We start from the raw sequence: 20,074 nt of genomic DNA, 5'->3' as shown, positions 1-20,074 counted from the left end.
ACATATAGACATTTGAGGCACACATATAGACACTAGTGGCACACATATAGACATTTGAGGCACACATATAGACACTGGAGGCACACATATAAAAACTGGAGCCACACATATCGACATTTGAGGCACACATATAGACACTTGAGGCACACATATATACATTTGAGGCACACATATAGACACCAGAGGCACACATATAGACAGTAGAGGTACACATATAGACACTAGAGCCACACATATAGACATTTGAGGCACACATATAGACACTAGTGGCACACATATATACATTTGAGGCACACATATAGACACTGGAGGCACACATAAAAACTGGAGCCACACATATCGACATTTGAGGCACACATATAGACAGTAGAGGCACACATATAGACATTTTAGGCACACATATAGACACTAGTGGCACACATAAAGAAACTGGAGCCACACATATCGACATTTGAGGCACACATATAGACATTTGAGGCACACACATAGACATTTGAGGCACACAGGAGCTGTGAGGGCTTTGTAACATGTCAGTGTGGTCTCCAGTCACCACACACATCATAGGAAGCTCCATAAAGCCATGTTATATGGAGAAAGGAGCGAGTGAAAGGGGCGGGGCCAGCAGGAGGAGCGGGGTCCCCTGCAGCTGGAGCTTGTAGTGACATGGATTCAAACACGGGGGAAAGCTGTTACACCTCTAACCGGCTCTAGCCAGCTCTGTTCATTCGCCACCGCCAGCAACAATTCACATGTGCTGCTGAGGAGAATTCAGTGCCATGGTGAGAGGCTGTAAGGGGAGGGAGTGAGCACACAGCCGAAGCTGAAGCAGTGGGCAGCCTCCAACATGTCAGTCCCAGGGCAGCGTGTGGAGTCATCTGTAGACAGCCCAGCACAGCAGCCGGCTCCGGGGCACCTCAGTGTGTGAAGAGGAGGGAGGAGGATAGCTCTGTGCCTGCAGGTAAAGGCAATGTCATGTGTACATATCATCCACAGATTGCTTTGTTCTGCACAGGCATGGGGGGCTGCCCGTCTATAGACAAAGAAGGCTGCAGTTATCTCATTGCATGTACTTTACACAATGTGATCACACAACACTCCTCATGCCTTCCATTACCTATGTGTATATTGATCGATGTATAGGGGTGCACTTTATATAGGACTGCCATGCATGTAAGCCCCTGATTGATTGTTGGGGTAGGATGCATGCTTGATGTTGCATTGTGTCTTCTAGGCAGGCATCATGGATGGTGACCAGTGGGCACAGCTCTGCATACATGACTTCTATGTCCCTGGCTTTGTATGAGATGTCAGTAAAATGAGTTTCCCATTTCCTGATGAGTTTGGGTTAGGGAGGATGGAAGCTCAGGAGATCTGGTTTGGGTTATTCAGGGATTCCTAGAAGGAGAACTTCAGGGGAGAAATAAGTTCAAGCTTCTGTGAAGGATCCTGCTGGCACTGTTGGTACATAATCATCAGAATATTGGGTTTTGGTATCCTATTGATTGGCATTAACGAATTATGTTTTTGTGTTGTTTGTAAGTGATCTGTGTATTGTAGGGGATCTGCGTGTGCTTATTTACTAAAGCAGTGCCAGCATATTTGTAGATGTGCTTTTGTGATTTTCAATGTGCCAAAATCCTTAGGTGAAAAAATAGCCCAGTGTGATTTTCTTTGTTATGAACTATAAACCTATCTATGTTATCCTATAGATCTGCTTTATATGAAGACATAGAAATTACAACAGTCTGTATGTATTATTCCATATCTGGATCCAATTTTCTGTCTATATCTATAATATCAGTAAGCAGAAATCTGTTAAGCTTTGCAACATTCCTGGAAGACCTGGCCGTAAGGAAGAAATGGATTTTCCACCAAGGTGGTGTGGTTTCAAAAGGCTAATGCAATATGAATTGTAGCAGACAAGTTTTCCCAATTGGGTGGGGTATTCTTGTGTTCCATTCATGTCTGAGAAACACGTTTTATTGGATATGCTTTTTCTAGATGTAGATGAGCCTATAAATATATGGATTTGGTACTTGGGTTTTTATTTAATCTCTTCCCAATCACAGCAATCTTGCAAGTTTTAAGATGTAAATCCTACTTTAAAGTTGTCAGTCTCTTGAATTTATTAGAATTTATGGTGATCAAAGTCATTGTTCAGACACTTCCAGTTACAGGCTGACAACTGTCTCCCAATGGTGTTGTTGTGTTGTCAATCTGCACATACAAGAGTACAAGCAGCAGCTGTGTCAACATACATGAGGAAGACTAGTCCAATGTGGTCTCTATCAGTCAGCTGGTCCCAAGCAATGGTGTGCAGCTAACTTTGGGAGCTGGTCATGTAGACAGGAAAGGGTTGATAGTAATCAAATGCAAGGAAATGCAAAAAGACATTCAAAACAAAAAACAGAAAACAAATAGACCCCTCAAAAGAACAACAACAAATGTTTGTTATTCCATTCTTAACAACACTGAATTTCACCTAGGTTTGGTTTAGCTCATGTTAATAATTTCTTTATCCAAAAGAGAATAAAAATGTCACATTCTGCTGAATTGCATGTACAGACCTGAATGAAATTATCGCCTGCTTTAAAAAATTGCTGATACTATATCACAGCCATGGGGTACTAGATATAAATTGAACAGATGGACTTTGTGGCTTTTTATGCCTTTGTTACTTTGTTTCATTAAGATATTTTGGCAAACCCTTCAGAATGCTGGGCAGGAAACAATCCAAAGTCTCAACCAGCAGGTAATACAGCACATGGTAAAATATTTGTTCCCTTTGTTCTGTAGAAAAGGAATGATCATTGCCTGCTCACAGATATTGTTCAATAAGTTGGGAAAACTGTGATAAAAACATTGCTCACAGTTGAAGTCCCTTGTTATAGCTCCCCAGGGAAAGTTCTGCCCATGCTAATACTCATCTTGAACCAAGGGCTGCCAGCATGCATAACGTACAAGGATTAGCAGTTACAGCCATATTTATTATATGGGACAAATGGACCTATGGTCCAAAACATGCATGTGTGCACACATCTGTATTCCAATTTAGCCAAACAAATGGTTCACAAAGCAGCACAGTGTCTGCATTCCCAGGTGAACGAATGCAAGCAGTGGTGTGGAACATAGACAGGAAGCTGCACCTGCTTTCAGCCTTTGGTTGCTGCAGGTTTGAAGTCATGGGGGCTAATATGTGAAAGCAAAGAAGAACAGGAAATGCTGCTCATACCATTTAGGTATTAGCTCATTTTCAGACATGTACTGGAAATTTGAATTTCAAAGACATGCTTGCTGCATTATTTGCTAAATGACTAAGTTCAGGTACAGATGGAAACCAGTTCACAGGTTAGTCATTAAATCACATTTCTAGATTGTAAGCTCTTTGAGGCAGGGTCCTCTCCTCCTGTGTCACTGTCTGTATTTATCTGTCATTTGAAACCCCTATTTAATTTACAGCGCTGCATAATATGTTGGCGCTATATAAATCCTGTAAAATAATCATAATAATAATAATAATTAATGTTTGGCATCAACAGTTTATCTGAGCCATTTAAATGAGTCTGCGACGTCCCATTGCTGTTTTCAAAGGGTGTACATTGGAACAAATATGTTTAGGAACACCTGCTGTTTATTTACTTTAGAAAGCTGGGATTCTGTAAAAAAATGTTTGTAAAAATTGAAAACTATTTTCTCCACAATGCCTATAGCTACAAAGGTGAGGGTTGTTTTAAAGTAATTTTACTGCTTGTTTAGATCATATAAATATTTCAGTCTGCATAGTTGATGAATGATGCGCTTAAAGCATTCATGAGTTCATGTTGTGTATACCAATTCCCACTCCCCACCAACTGCAGATCAGAGCAGAAATGCAGATTTGTCATAACAAGCAATCGTTACAATGTTAGCTTATCCACTAATTTTATGCCCACAGTGGTCTCATTTTCATAATTACAGCTGAATAAATCCTAGAACAGTCTTTGGGTGCTGGAGCATATTCTCTTCAAAATTCAACATATGCTCTGAGAGATGGCCTTTAAAATTCCTTGTAAAGTGTATTTTAGTTGTAAATTTATGTCAAAATAAACATAAAAATAGCCCTTCCTCTGATTGCTGTGTGTTTTTTATTTTGTGCCATGTTACCTGTTAACACTAGAAATAATGGCAAATAGACCATCCATCTTCTTCTTCATAGGGTTTGACCACACAATCACTGAACCCTCAGATCATGTTTACAGCTGTAATATTAATATTAATATTATTATTATTATTATTAATAAACAGGATTTATATAGCGCCAACATATTACACAGCGCTGTACATTAAATAGAGATAATGACAGACAGTGACACAGATGGAGGAGAGGACTCTGCCCAGAAGAGCTTACTGTGTTTGTCCAATTGTGTCAATGAGCAGGTGTATCTAACAAAGTGGTCACTAATTGATCTGAGGATTGGGTAATAGGGATCTTTGTAGTTTTGTTGGAAATAGGCTACATGTTACTTGATTTACACAACAAACTGCAAAATGATTGTGATCAGTGTAATGTAAAACTTCTTTTAGGTAGTTGTGTTGTTTGTTGCATACCACCTGCCTAGTGCTGCTGACCAAACAGCTGTCCGCAGGCCAGAGTCAGCCCTCCAAGGCCCGATTTTGTTCTATAGGCCGCTTTGTATGAAATCAATTATTCATTGCATATTTGTAGCTCTTCCAAATGGACAGCTCTCATTTATTTATGAAGCACTTGTCAGTCCACAACAATATGAAATGTTTGTGGCTAAACAGATGAATGTTTACAGCAAACAAATTTGAATCCACAGTTTTCTACTAATTAAAAGTTCTTTGGAAGAAATGTTCTGATGTCCTGGATACAATTATGTTCTTTGCATAGAGGTGATTCATTACAGGAGCACATATTTCAATAAGGCCAGTGGAGTTTGTTTCAAATACTTTATCACTCCTTATCATCTCCAATAGAATTGTAAAAAGTGAAGATCTTTGCACATAATTTGATCTTTGAAGAAACAATGTTACTTCAAGATAAGAGTGCTATCCAACCAAAGTCTGTTGGGGAAAGCATAATACATAGGGGATATCGATTTTACCGTTAGAATACCCTAGTTTAGTTATGCATTAATTTTTTATCTCATGTTTTACTTGACCCTATTTGGTTTTGTGAATTCTGAACCACAGTCTAAACATATTTAGATTTTTATTCCAAAATAACTTTCAGTATGATGCTTTGCAAACTATGTAGTGATCTCACTTTTTTTCTTCAAAAGTTGAGCAATACAGCTTAGACATCAGTATGACAAAGGGATGTAAAATAACTTTTGCTATGATAACTTGGGATTTATTTAGTGATGACCTCAGTTTTTTTTCTGCAGAAGGTGAGCAACACATCTTTGTCATCAACAATTAAAGTGAAAAAGAATGGGTAGAGCTGTTCGGTTTGTGAAGCCCCCATGTACAGCACTCCTTACACTTAGATGTGTTACAGGTTACCATCACTTTTATAAATGTTTTTGGTAATTTTTTTTTAACTACAGCAGCAAATTAATATTTTTTTAAATAAAATAATTAAATATATACTCTTTGTTTAATAAAGTTTTTTATTTTGGTCGTCAGAGAATGTACAAATTTTGTTTGTCGCTATTAAAAACATAAAAGCAATATAAGGCTGAATATATTCGTTCAATCTACTAAAGGAAAATTTTGTTGAAATGAGCCATAGTTTTATTATGCAGGTGTGTTAGCCAGGATGATAGATACTTTCATTGTGAAGTATGACTTCCAGCATAGCTGAACATTAGCACTCTACCTGACCATCTGTCTGTCAGTTAGACTTCCGATTGCAGATGGCGCTTTACAGGGAGCTGGAATGCAGTTATTTTCCTTAACACAAGCTTTGATCATGTGCTTGACTCTTCTTTTTCTCACACTTTTTTGTGTTAAAATCTGAAAGGATGCATATATTTTCTGAAGTAAAAGAATTGCTAGTTAAACAGTTTGTTTTTTTGTATACTATAGTTTTTCAGGTATATATTTTTCAGTGGATTTTTGATCATAAATTAGTCATGAAACTTGCATTACGAAAAGTGCATCAACATTTACAGTACATATTAACATAACAGTATATAATACTCTGTACTCCATGTATCCATCTGTTTATCTTTATTTATCCACAGTTTTACATTTTCAGAAGTACTATACCATTTTCTCTTGCATGGGGAATAAAAAGTGGAAGGTTAGAAGGCCTGCGCAGGAAGTGAAGTGTACAGGATGCGAGGAGAGGATGCAGGGAGATCTGCTCCTCAGACATTCTACCTCCCATTATCTATACAACAAAGGATAGTGCCTCATCTCTCTCTTTCTCTTAAACATGCAGTGCTTTCTCCTAGTCTCTTAAGCTACGTACACACTTTCAATGGTTCTCGCCCGATAATCAACTCAGGGTCGATATCAGATGAGAATCTGGCGCGTGTACAACGCCCATCAACGACTGTCCTGATGGATCCACGGACGATGAATGATCCTAAGCAAGGGAAGGGGGAGAGCGCGCAGCAGGGTGGCGCTCCATCGTTCTTCCCCTCCCCTCTCCATATGTATGCATGTATGTACAGCACTCGTTCATGCATCGTGCACTCCTTAGTCGTTGGAAAGGATCATGAAAGATTCTTTCCAACGACTATAATTGCACGTGAGTATGCAGCTTTACACACTTTTATTTTACCCTTTTTTTTACATACAGAACCTTGTCTTGTCCTTGTCCTGTAGCTTTTTCACTGTCTGTTCAATGCAGTTTTTCTCAGTTACAAATGGTTCCATTATACAAGAGCTCACCCTTTCTGTTAGGTGTAGTGCCCAGTCAATCCCTCTTAGTTACACAAAGTGCCTGGACTGTGTTTTTTAAACCCATTGCTCCTCCCTGTCATACACAGTGCTTTATCCCGCTCTGTTACACTGGCTTGTCCCTAGTGGTATTAGAATAGAGGTTGCAGAGGTCTGAATTGAGACCGGGCACCTAACTGCCGAGTGTTTCCTGGTACCGTCCTCTTGAGCATTGTATAGCTACTGTTGTACACAGAGCTGGCAGAGGAGATGTTCTACCATTGTCTCTCTTTTCCTAGCTTCCTATTAGATGATGCCATCTGTCAGAGCCAGGCAAAGGAAGACAGTAGAAGAAGATCTCTCCCTCTGGTTCTGTTTACAACAGTTATTGGTCAGTGAAGTTACACTTGTGGTTGAGCGTCTGTGGTTTCGTGTTCACAGAGTTCTAGGGGAACTCTGATGGGAAGTACTCTGATGAAAAAGGATGGGGGTCCAGATTTAAAGAAATGGTTCTAAATGAAAGGGGGTCTCTAATGTGAGAGGGGAGCTGTGATGTAAAGGGGAAATACAGATATTATTAGGAGGCTCCTAATTCAGAACTGTACTTGTTGGTGAGCTTAGCCTGGTGATGCACGGTATACTTGCTGTTAATGACACAGGCTTACTTGTGTGCAGATGCCATGCAATGCTGACAGGCCTAGGATCCTGTCATCGCCGTGTTCTAGGAAGTCACCATCTTCTCTGCTTGTCCATAGCAGACCTTCAGCTCCACAAAGATCCTCTTCAGCTTTTTGTCTCTGGCGGCTGGCATATTTATTTAGGTCAGCTCTAATTTGAAGGGAAGAACTCTTATGTAAATAGACACTCTTGTTCTATATGGGGTTCCTTAAGTGAAGGAGATAGTCCCAATTTAAAAATTACCACTGTGAACCAAATATTTGTATATAGTGGCGATACAGAGCTGTGTTGGAGGGGGAAACTCAGGTCCAAATTTTGCATCGGGGCTCATGGGTCTTTAGCTGCACCCCTGCTCACCCCATTGGGATTTTGCACTGCATCACTCTTGTTACATACAATGTTTTATACCTTTCTATTACATACAGTGCCTCATTCCTCTCTATTACATGGTTTAACATGCTATTTAAACAATGTTTCAAACCTTTGGATTGATGGGTCTAACTAATCCTCAAGGAAGAAACTTGCTCTCAATAGCTGTTAGTAAATAAATGAGATTTTACAATCTTTGGCAAAAATCTGTTTGGTCTAATCAAAATGATCCAGTTATCCAATCATTGGTTTATACCAGCTCATCTCAATTTTATGAATGTATTAGAGTTTATGTGAGTCCACTCAAATTTAGATTTCCCCACAGTTCCAACCAGAATTTATTGTAAAACCAAATTGTAACTTAAGTGGTCATGTGTAAAAAAAATTCTCTTCTCTTCAGTTTCTGAGCTCAGACATTAAAAATCCCTAAAACAGAACTAAACTTGTTGGTGGTTGGTGAATTTCTGCCATAATCAGCAAGTATGCACAGCATTATGGCACATACCTATGTACAGCCACCCTACAATGATGACAAGCCCAGGACATGTCATTGCTGCATCCTCAAAAGGCATCACCTTAACTTCTGGCTCCACAGTAGACTTCTGTAAAGATGGCAGTCCTCTTTGGTCATTGGATGGCTACCGATGTGCATGCTTCATACAATGTAGAGCATAGACGAAAAGCCACCAGGGCCAGGACTTTGTTTTTGACATTGTATATTTCTTTTGTCAATTAGTACTACTTTCTGGTGCCTTTTTTTTCTGAGTTTAAGTCTGCTTATTAGGAAATAACCCCCAAACTAATAGCCTCTTTCCTTGCATTTCTTCACATGTATGTATAGCCCCAATTCTTCTTTAGTTTTAAAAACAGTAGGGAAGAGTTAAAACCTTTTGGAGGTATTAGAATTGGAATGAAAGAGAGAAAAAAGCCTACTGATATACATTAAAGTGCATCTACACCCAATTTTGGTTTTCTTTTGGATAGCTCAGAGAGGGATTAAAATTCCTAGAATTCCTGTAAAGTTTTACAGCAGTTGGAGGAAGAACAATGTTTTGGGTATAGGTATATTTTGAATGTTGAGGAAAGAACTTGATGTATGTGTCATGAGACTTCTTTTTTGTTTTGTTTTTTACTTACACTTTGTAACAAACCCATGACACTGTCTCTTAAGCAATCCATTCAAGTTATATTCCATTGGTTATTTGTTCAAATTATATAGTTGTTGGCAAATGTAGAGTAGATTGTCCAAATTCTAGTATGTGTGACCTTCTTTGCTGTTTGCACAGCTCTAACTTAATCAAAATTTGATATACTCGTATCCAAATGTTATGAATGCATCTGAGTACACACACTGCTTGAATACTATACATTTAGGTTATGTACATATTTTCTGTATGTAAATAGATTGTAAGGATTTAGGATGGCATCTACATACTTCTGCCTTAAATCAGTCAAAGTTACTATCTGGTTTCCCTTAGCAAAACCTCCTTTCTAATGCAAACTGAAAGTTATTGATCAGCATTGGGCTTTGTTCCCCTCTGTCTGCCATGTAATATAATTATCTGGAAAGGCTGAAGGTGAAAGAAATGTCATAAAGGACATATAATCCGAAATGATCATCACCAGCTAGGCTCTTGTCTGAAAGTCAAGCCAACAGTTTCTGTCCAAATAATTTTATCAAGACATTTTGCCAAAAAAAACAAAAACAAAAAAAAAACTCTGCAATAAAGTGCATCTAAATCCGAAGACAAAAATGTAATTTAATATAGCTCACCAATCCTTCTGTGTGGTGGCTGCATAGTGTACTTTTTAGCCCTACTGACCTGCCAGTAACACCCATCCCGTGCAAGAGGAGGTGAAGAAATGTTACCCAAGGCTGCTCCCATGATTTGGAGCTACAAGCACCTTCACATCTCTTGTAACATATGTATGTAGGTAAAAGGACAAAAGATTTCTGACAGGTCTAACTGGAACTTTTCCGTACCCACAGAAAATATACTGATTCCAAACATATGAAAGCACATGCAGTGACCCACCTGACAGCTGGTAAGCTGCAATATATTAACATATTTATAAGGACCTAAATTAGTTTTGGAGATAATTGTATATATGCTGAAGGTATATATACTTTATGTATATTGTCAAATTACTGGAGAAGCTTTAATGGATGGCATGGTTTTTGGACTTTGTATGGATGGTCTAAGAGCATGTCTTGGTTTCAGTGGTGATTAGGTTCCTTTTCTTCTCTCTTTTAAGAACCAAAAGCTTGTGGTTTGTCTTCCTTCAGAATTACATATTGTTAACATATGGCCATGATTACCTTGCTGTAAGTAAACCTGTGTTACTTGTCTACATCCATTAGATCCAGATGAACAGGAAGTACTATACTGTATATATTACCAGTCTTTTGACTGGAAAATGTAGATGTTTGAAGGCTGTTTGGAAATGTTGCATGTTGACTTTGCTAAATGCATGACCATTGTTTATTTCTGCTTGTTGCACTGAGCATAACAGGGGGAATCATTAAAATGTCCACAATAATACAGGACAGGCTTGTGTTATTGCTGGGGGGGAATGCATGTGATGCTGAGTCACACGGATTGAATAAGTCTAGTTGAAGAAAATATAGCCTCAGTGTATACTGTTCTGCAGCTACAAATCGAGTCATTACATAGAAATCTCTGCGTGTTGCCCTGCAGCTTGTTTTTCCAACAAAATGTAGACCCTTTGTTGATGTTTGAGCTTTTTCAATTAGTGCAAAAACTTGTAATCATTACACATTTCTTTTTACTGCCTTTATTGTTTTAACCACTCTAAACTGATATTTAATGTTACTGTAGGCTGATTAAAGGTTATTGTAATTTGCACTTCATTGTTGCACTAATTAAATAAGACAAATGTGTGCTTTTTTAGTTGTCAGGTTTTTCAGATCTAAATTCGAACTACAGGTAGTCCCCGAGTTAAGGACATCTGACATATGGACGACTCCTGTATCTGTATTGCCCAGTAATACCCATTCGGATTGAAACAATCACTGCAAAAGTGACAAACTTCTGATTTGTTTGCTGTAGATGAATTTGGGTCACATTCACAATGAATCGCACCATATTATACTTTTGCTGGCTGATGCCAGTTGCCTGGTCTTAATTCTAACATTCTGATTTTAATAGTTTGGGGCACATTTATAGATTCAGTTGTATAACTAGACAATGGAAACAGGAGCAGTGAGGTTGAGGGACAGATTCACTACAAGGTTACAGCTTGATTTGTAAATTCCTCCGTGCTGCTTTGATTTAGTACTGTGCAAGAATAAACCTAACTCTGACCAGTTCTTAGTTATTCATCTGTTTGAAAAACCTGTCTCTTCTCCATTGGTACATTTGTCTAAAAACTTAGTAAATCTGTTGCAGTTAGATTAACTGTGCAAACAGAAAACCTGTTATACAAGACCTGGAGCTGAAAGTAGACCCTATTCAGTAGCACAGCACTTGTTTATTGTAATTTGAGGCTTGTTGGGCCAAAGGTAGTATATCTACCTAATGGCACATGTCATATTGGGAGTGCCATTTACAATTCCTAATTACAAGTAGGAGGTAATTGATAACATTATGTTAGTTATCCTATAAATAGGATAATGCCTGATTTATATCAAGCCACTAATTTGTTAGATTTATGTTCTTCTAAGTCAGTGTTCTCTACCTTTTTAACATGGGGGAACCCTTAAAATAACTTTCAGGTCTTCTGGAACCCCTGCTATGATTACTATATATACAAATCACAGTACATTAGCGTGGTGGTCAGTTGGAAGAATGCCTGTTACATTATTGGACATTGGGAAGGCTGCCACTTTTACAGATCAAAAAAAACTGTAAAAAAAAAAAAAAGAAATAGATCCTTTGTGTCAGTAAAACTGACCTTAGAGTTGAAAACTTCTCATTGCTCAAAGAAACCCTAGCAACCTCTGGAGGATCCCTAGGTTTCTAGGAGAAATACTGCTCTAAGTTATAAAGCCCAAATCAAAATGTAGGCGATTAGGGCCTGATTTATTCAAGCTGTCCGATACTGGAGATGATAGAATACCATGGGTGAACCTGGGTGATCCAGCAAACATGGAATAAATCCTGTCAAAGATTGAAAATATTTAGCAACTGATTTTTAGCAAATACATTTCAGGTTGGCTGGATCGCCCAGGTTATGACACTTTGACCTGTAACATGGCTTTAATATAAATTGTCTATACTGTTTCACAGCAACAATTGTGATTGAATTTCTTCTCTATTTGACATATGGGGCAAGTTTTATTGCCAAACAGCTGTGCACCAGGGAGAGTGTGAATTAGGGCCAGATTTCCCACAAGGCTACCTAGACTATGGCCTAGAATGTCATGGCCAATAGGGGCAAAATTTGAGGTCTGGACAGTAGATACACTGTGGATTTCCTGATATGAGCCAATATGTCCAAGTGGCTGTAAAAGAAATTTAAAGAGAGCCAGGTGGAATATGTGTGTGAGCATCAAAATCTGGTATGATTGGGTGGTAGGGCAGCAAAAATTGGCTGGCCTAGGGGAGAACAAAAATATTAAATCGATCCCTGGTCAGGATTGATTCTATATAGTAGAAGTTTGTGTATATTGTTGGTGCATTGTGGACTTGATAATGTGTATGTAGTACTCTCCAGATAATCTTTTGTCATATTTAAAACCTATATGCTGTCCTTATTGGAATATTTTTTCTATTTCTGACTTGCTTTTGTGTAGTAAAATGACTGTGTGCCAATTATACTGTAGTTGTACTGTGCCTTTTTCACACGGTATAATTTACTGTGGCTGGCAGTTATAAACTGCATTCACTTCCATAGGCTTAGATGCCAACTGGGATGTACAGCAAGCTTAAACACTTTGCAAAAGAAACTTTGTGAAGTTCATGACCCATTTTCGGGATTAACAAGTTTAATGAAGTGGTGAAGGTGATTGGTCTCAGACATTTTCTGAGGCCATTATGAGAATAGAGTTCACATCGCACTAAATTGCTCCTCATACAGACTGTGACATCTTGGGAATTCTTGCTTGGATTATTTCCTGGGCACTTGGTTTGGTGGATTTTTTTCAAACACCTGGCATATTAAGCTGTGGTTAATGTACCATTTATGAAAGCAGTTGGCTTTTCTTAGTGAAGTTTATATAAAAAATGTCCCTGAAAAATGTTTTTTGCTAGTATATGATAAATTATATAGATGAAACTTTATTGAATATTGCTTTTCCTGTTTTATCTGTCATCTTTTTATTCCATCACGAAAATGAACATTTTTGCCATCCTATTAAATGCACAAATGCAAGATTCTAAAACATATCTATCTACATTAGAAATGTCACTTCTACATTTCTTCTCTACCTTTGTGAACTGACACAGTAAAGCTACCCAAATATATCCAGACAGTTGTCTATACAGACTTCCTATACAATGCATAGATTGCCTTAATTGCCATCTGCAGCCTAAATTGGATTAACTGGTTACTGAATTTTAGATTTGCCAAGTTAGACTTTTGAAAAGAGTTTTAAAGTTCTATGAAGGACAAATGTGTTGCCTTCTATTTAAATAAATGTAAACTCTTTCACTGGGTGACATTTAGCTTACCAATGTGTATTACCTAATATTATGCATTAGTTGCCTTTTTTTAAAATTAAAATACTGTTTTACTTTTTTGTGCATGCCTAAGGTTATGGTGTGTATCCTGACAGTGACAACTGTGGACCTTTTTTCATGTGTGTGTTTAAGCAGCCACTTCAGGCACTTGTCAGCAGTGTTAGAGGAAGATCACAGGTTGACATTTGGGGGACAGGGGCAGAGCATTGTCATCCTATAAGCATTATATAATTTTTTATTGAAGGTTGCAGATTTATTGATATTGGAAATTACATTTAAAATTATAATAAAACATGAAAACTTTTATTGTATTTTGTGCACTGTGGTCACTGTGATAGACCTAAATCATTGAGGTTAATGCAATTGTTTCCACAACTTCACAGATTAAAGAAAGACAACAACTAAATTGTATCACTCAATTGCTAATGCAATTGCACCTTCTGCCAAAAGAAAAAAAAAAGATTTTGGTTATGCTACTATACCTTGCCAATGCCTAAGTTCATCCATTTTTTTCTGTACTTTTTACAAGGACTTCAAGTCACTTGATCCTATGCACTTGCTAGGTTTTATTTGGAGGGTTCCCATTCCCAAGGGAAGATTACCAACAACTAATACATTTGTAAAGAGGTAGTTATCATGTCTATTCCAATAGGAAAATTAATCCCAGGATGACATTTAAGCAATTAGTCTTTCAGGCTGTGTCCACAGAGTCATTTTAAATGTAAAATTGTTTTTTGAATGGAGTTTACCTTTAATTTAAAGCATATGTTTGGTAGAAGATAGGAAAATGGAAATTACTGCTTTGACATCTTCTTACAAGCTGTTTTCCATATCAGAAGCTAAGTGCAGAGGACCTTTTCACTGTCACTGAAAGCGTTTTCTTAACTTGTGCAGCTGTTGCCTGCCCATTAATTGATTTAGAAATTCAGGGCACAATCATCTGTGCTTTAAAACCTCTGTGCTGTTGTATCACAGTGAATATTAGACTTAAATAAAAAAATTGGGCGGAAGAAGCACCAGGGCAAACTTTAGGCAGGTGGTTGACAACTGTGTGTTAACTGCTCTCGGGCACACAGTTTCTACTGCTATGTGCTTGGGAGCAATGAGGTAACCTGAGATACTGCATGAAGCTATTGAAAAGTCATGTCAACTTGAACTGCAAAAGAAAGGGATTTTGCCTATCTCTATTCATCTCAACAGTAACAAGATCTTTGTATCTGTTCAGTACTAGTTGACAGCAGTGTAAGTTGCAGTTCCTACTAACCAATCACAATGAATTTGGTATTGGTAGTTTGCCATCAGCAAAGATCCAGTTGGTTGCTGTGTGTATTGCAATTCTCTCTTGGATCTTGTGTTTTATCTTGTATGTTTTTGTAGTTTATTAAATAAGGCTATGCAAACAGATTGTTAAAACTAACGGTAATAATGATGGTTTTCTCCTTTGTAAAGGACATTAACTTCTTTGTTTGTTTCTGCTCACCTATTGATGTTTACAGTTAAACACAAATTCTAAAGTACGTTGTTTGCAGTAAACATTGCTCTAATTGATTGATCATGTGGGAAAGCGGAACATGCACTGCAAATAAACCAACCATGTGGGTGCAATCAGTATGTTCTAGAAATACATATTATGGGGTGCTGTGATAACTGATTATTTGTGTACTATGTCTAAAAGTTGTTGTTTGACCTTTAGTACTGGAAAAAATAAGAACTATGTTTACATCAAATCTATATAGCCTTAAAGTGGTAAAGTAGTACATTGAATACCTCTAGTTTACACAAAACATGGCCATATGTTTTAATAGTAGAATGGTTCATAGTTCTAAATATAATATAATAAAATAATATATAATATAAATACCTGAAGCAAAACCCTAGTGAAAAATAACAAGACCCAAATAAACAAGATAAAATGCCTAGCTTTTGCTGGGATACTAAGCCTTAAGTTAGAGATTTCCCACAGTATTTTCCCTAAACACAGGTCCTCTTTATACTTTTTCATGGGTGGCTAGTGATTAGGGTAGAAATAACCCTAAAGGAGATTTAGCTGCCATTCTGTAATATATAGATAAAAAATTATGCTGTTTAGCATAATGTTCAAATATATCATCACTAAAACCATAGCCTGATCTGTGATCTGGCACTGCAGTTAATGATACATTCAAAGTAAAATCTACAGTAGGAAAATTGCTAATGCGTAAGCAAAAGCTGTGTTTTTTTTTTCAGGACTCCGTTATTTGTAAGCTTCTATACTGCTTGTATCACTATGTTATATTTGTTTTCAATTATTTTTTTCTTGAATCAGATTAAAAATAGTATGCAATTGTGCTTCACAATAATCTACCACATTCTGTGGAAATGTCAAGGAAACTTGAAATGAAAAAAAGAATGACCTCCAACAAACCTAGGTGTATCTTACTTTTTACTTTCTTCATTGTCCTGGAGCCAACCTGGAAATTGGTAAATCAAGGTGAAGTCAGAAATCCTGATCTGCATAGTTGAAACAGTTTTCTTTTATCAAAAAGTCTGAAAGCCATTTGATTGGCATGACAGTAGGCACAATTTTTATAGCAATGTCTCAGTATTCTTAGCACTGGTTTCTCTTTCTAATTTTCCTAATGCAGAATGTTTGTAGGTAATGTTATACCTTTTATTGGCTAACCAGATTTTAAATTTTGAGCTGGCTTAGATACCTTTTTTAGGCTTTATAAAATTGGATTATATAAAACCCAAGGAGTGATTTTAGTCATCCTGAAAGCTTGCATTTGTGATAACTTAAGTTAGCCAATAAAAGGTAGAAACCTTGAACTACAAACTCTGCATTGTGCTAACATAGTACAAGATTTTACTTCTAATCTTCCTTTAGTAAATGTTTGAATATTAAAATGCATACAACATATTTCATGCATAATAAATGTATGTAGGGTTGATATTTTAGGGGCCATTTGCCCATCCCACAAGACGGATACCTAAATATGTTATCCAAGTCCCTTGACAATGTCACTTCTATGTAAGGGGAATGCTGACCACTGCTGCAATGATGCCATGCTGACCATTCCCTGCCTGTCCCCTGATGAATACATCTTTTTCTGGCCTATTCAGAAATGGAGCCTGCTGTCGACAGATAATAGGAGATGTTCATGCCAGGTAAGCACTAGCATGAACACCCAGAGAAAGGCCCTGACCAGGAAGTAAGTAGAGGAAGTTAGAAGAGTGGGGTGAAGTGCCACATGACCATGGCTTTAGGTGAATAAAAATGATGGGTGTTTATTTTCCAGCAGTTAGCGTATTTTTCGCCGTATAAGACGCTCCGGAATATAAGACGCACCCAATTTTAAAGGAAGAAAATCTAGAAAAAAAAGATTGTGAAAGATTATTCCCCTTCTGATCACTCATGTGCCGTTCATACCGTATTCCCCTTCTGATCACTCATGTGGCCGGGTAACTCCGTTAGGGCAGGGATCAGCAGCGTGCTTCCTGGTTCAGAATCGCGGGGGCGCGTGTGCCGGCTTCTTTCGCTCTGCACTGCAGCCAGGAGGAGACACACACTGCAGCCAGCATCGAGGAGACGCACACAATATCGGGTATCGGGTGAGTATCTTATTTTAATATTTTATAACACGGTATTTGTCGTATAAGACGCACCAACTTTTCCCTCCCAGTTTTGGGGAAGAAAAAGTGCGTCTTATACGGCAAAAAATACGGTAGTTAAAGGTGGGTGAGAGGAAGCTGTGGGGGCCAGAGGATGTCTTTATTCCTGAAGATTAGATGACATTTTGGGGTGTAACTGCCAATGTTATTTAAGTTTTTTTTGTTCCAGGTAGTCTAATATATAAGATTTTTGCTTATCGATTCATTCCGAATTAAAGCCTGTTGTACCTGCTGCTCAGACAATCACTTCCTCTCTCACAGCATTTCATTCATGCAAGATGTGATAAGAACCATGGCCAGAATCACTGCACATGTGTGAGGGGTATGGGCAGGTTTACTGACATAACTGTCAATAAGCTGCCTCCTCAAACCATTGAAAAAGGAAGAATAGTAATACCTTCTTCATGAATCTGCTAGTTTCTGGACATTTCTGGAGCAGTCACCAAATGGGTGGATGGTCCTTCAACTTCAGGGTGAATGTGTAAGCAAGCTTTTCTCAAACTTTTTACCCAAGGAATCCCTAGGATATTTTCAGGTCTTGAGGAATACCTACTAAAACTAAATAATTGGGGGTCAGTGGAAAAATCTCTCATAAATTGGTGGCCAGTGCAAAGAATGCCCATGTTACAGTGGTGGCTAGAATTCCACCTTTATAGATAACTAAAACATCATTAGAGTAGTTAAGCTGGCTCCACCAAGTGGTGTTGGATCCAAAATTATGCCAGGCATCATTGAAGGGGAGGTCAATCACCTACAGTTTAAGGAACCCTTGGACACCTCTGAATGAACCCTGGTTGCGACTGGCCAGTGTAAACTACTAAATATGTCTTTAACGTTCACCAGTGTCCCATATTCCTCATAAACAGAAAAAGTCTCACCAAAGTGGCTTAGAAGTTGGGTTTGGGCAGTTAAAAACATAACCTTGAAGTTTATTTGTGAACATAAATTTCTCCACAATACCTAAAGCTACAAAGGGGGTACTTTTCCTGCTTGTTCAGAATATATAAATACTATAATAGGCATGGTCTGAGTCTGATCAGGTGTACGTTAAAATTACCAGAGTGAAAGATTTGTGTCCATTTCAATTAAACTACTGACTGGGTGGAGTTTTGTATTATTTTATGGAAGCCAATAGGGAAGAATTTGTTGTTTCAGTGTAACAAAAGGGCGTAGTTGAGGGTGGGCGCTAATTTGGAATAAATAATTTACATAGTTGCAACACTCATTAAATTCTGCTCAACTATGCATTCAGATAGAAATAAAGCACATGATTTGATAAAGTCAGTCTTCACACAATTTTTCAATTGAAGATTCCCAACCCATCTGTCTGCTCACCTATGTTTTATGATAGATAATCGGTAAGTTGCCACAAGTTCACCTGTTACTTTTCATAAGTGACCCAGACTACAACCATAAAACAGCTGGAAGAAGAATCTTGTGGTGATTTTTATAATTTGTAAGATTGGATAGAGAGGTAAACCTCTTTAGGCAGAAAAAAAACACAATGAGTCTTAGGTTTCAAATAAAAAAAGTAAATAAAATAAGCGTTGGCTAAAGAGCCTGTCAAAAACAAGGCATTCATGTATATAAATGTGCTGTTCCTAAAACCTGGACTGTCACTACACAGGGCCCCTGCTGACAGCTGACATGAACAAAGTTTCGCATAACACTTTGTTCTTATTATCTGTTCCACCCTGACAGCTCTTGCCTGCAATTGTGATTTGCACTAACATTACATCTGATATCCGAGATGACAAAATCCTGCTGCTACAAAGCCTTTCCCTTCCTCAGAGGACCATTTCCTTATTTGAATGCACAGTGGATGCCAAAATTGTTCCCTTCATGAGATACATCTAAAGAAAGTGGAAAAAAACTAATAAGGGGGCATACAGTTTCATACTTTGCCTCTTGGTCTCTGCCAAGTGCCAGTGGACCAATAATTTCCAATATATTTTATTTTTGTAATATTTTATTAATAAATATAAAAAGCTGACATCTATTTATTTTCCCCTTCCCCCGTGTAAAGTTGCTGGCTAAAAACATGAAGATACCTACCACATACCCACATTTCTAATAATAACTGTGCATTGTGGAGGGCAAACAGGATGGAGTCTTTGGTATTGTTAAAATCTTATTGCTAATTTTTTTAGCCAGTTTTCTGCAATGTCTGCTTTGATGTAAATAATAAATTCACATAATTTTACCACTGGAAAACTGTGGAAGAATGCAAACATGGTAGGATGTGGGATGGTGATAAATATTTAAAAGGGATACAACACTTTGTTCACTTACCCCTTTAAACCTAGTTTTATCATCTTAGCCAGTGAAATAAATTGAACTTACATTTTCATTTTTTTCATTCATAATAATTTGATTAAAAGAAAAAAACACTGATTTGATTTGAAAAAAGTATTTTTTAATTGCATTGGATAAACAGCAGTCATCTTCTTCAGTCCTTCTTCAACCTTAAGCAACTTTGCTTTACACTTTGTGACCTAAAGTCAGAGAGAGATAATATTGTAAGCATTGCTGTGTTTTATACTCTTGGAATTTCACATTTGACGCTCAATAAAGTCTGCTGGAGCCCTGGCTGAAAAGCTGTCTGAGTGAAGAGGGACACACAGACATAGATTTAAAAATCAATGAACCATGGGTCTTGAATCCATACAAACCAGTTCTCATTAATCTTGTCTCATGGAGCGCTGTATTCCACTTCATTGTTAGTGGTGGGGGTTGATGTTTTGATTGCAGATGGTTTAGATATGCCAGCATTACTGAAAAGAACCCTTTGATGCTGTAGTCATTATTTTCCTAGAAGCTATGTGTAATTTCCTACTGCTCACTCACTTCATTAAAAAAGTCGAAACGGCAAGATGCTTGAAAAGTGAAAGGAACAGAAAAGG

General features: G+C 37.7%; 1 protein-coding gene across 1 annotated transcript in view; it reads left to right on the top strand.

Annotated features, from left to right (window-relative positions):
• Nucleotides 1–661: 661 nt before the first annotated feature.
• Nucleotides 662–20,074, top strand: part of ST6GAL2 (ST6 beta-galactoside alpha-2,6-sialyltransferase 2) — a 66,059-nt gene continuing 46,646 nt past the window's right edge. The window contains exon 1 of the mRNA XM_072403277.1: nt 662–958. The gene's annotated coding sequence lies outside the window, so the exon portion shown is untranslated. The remainder of the gene's footprint in view (nt 959–20,074) is intronic.

The sequence above is a fragment of the Pyxicephalus adspersus genome, chromosome 1 (genome assembly GCF_032062135.1).
Source record: "Pyxicephalus adspersus chromosome 1, UCB_Pads_2.0, whole genome shotgun sequence".
Taxonomy (NCBI): domain Eukaryota; kingdom Metazoa; phylum Chordata; class Amphibia; order Anura; family Pyxicephalidae; genus Pyxicephalus; species Pyxicephalus adspersus.
This window is presented reverse-complemented; position numbering and strand designations above follow the sequence as displayed.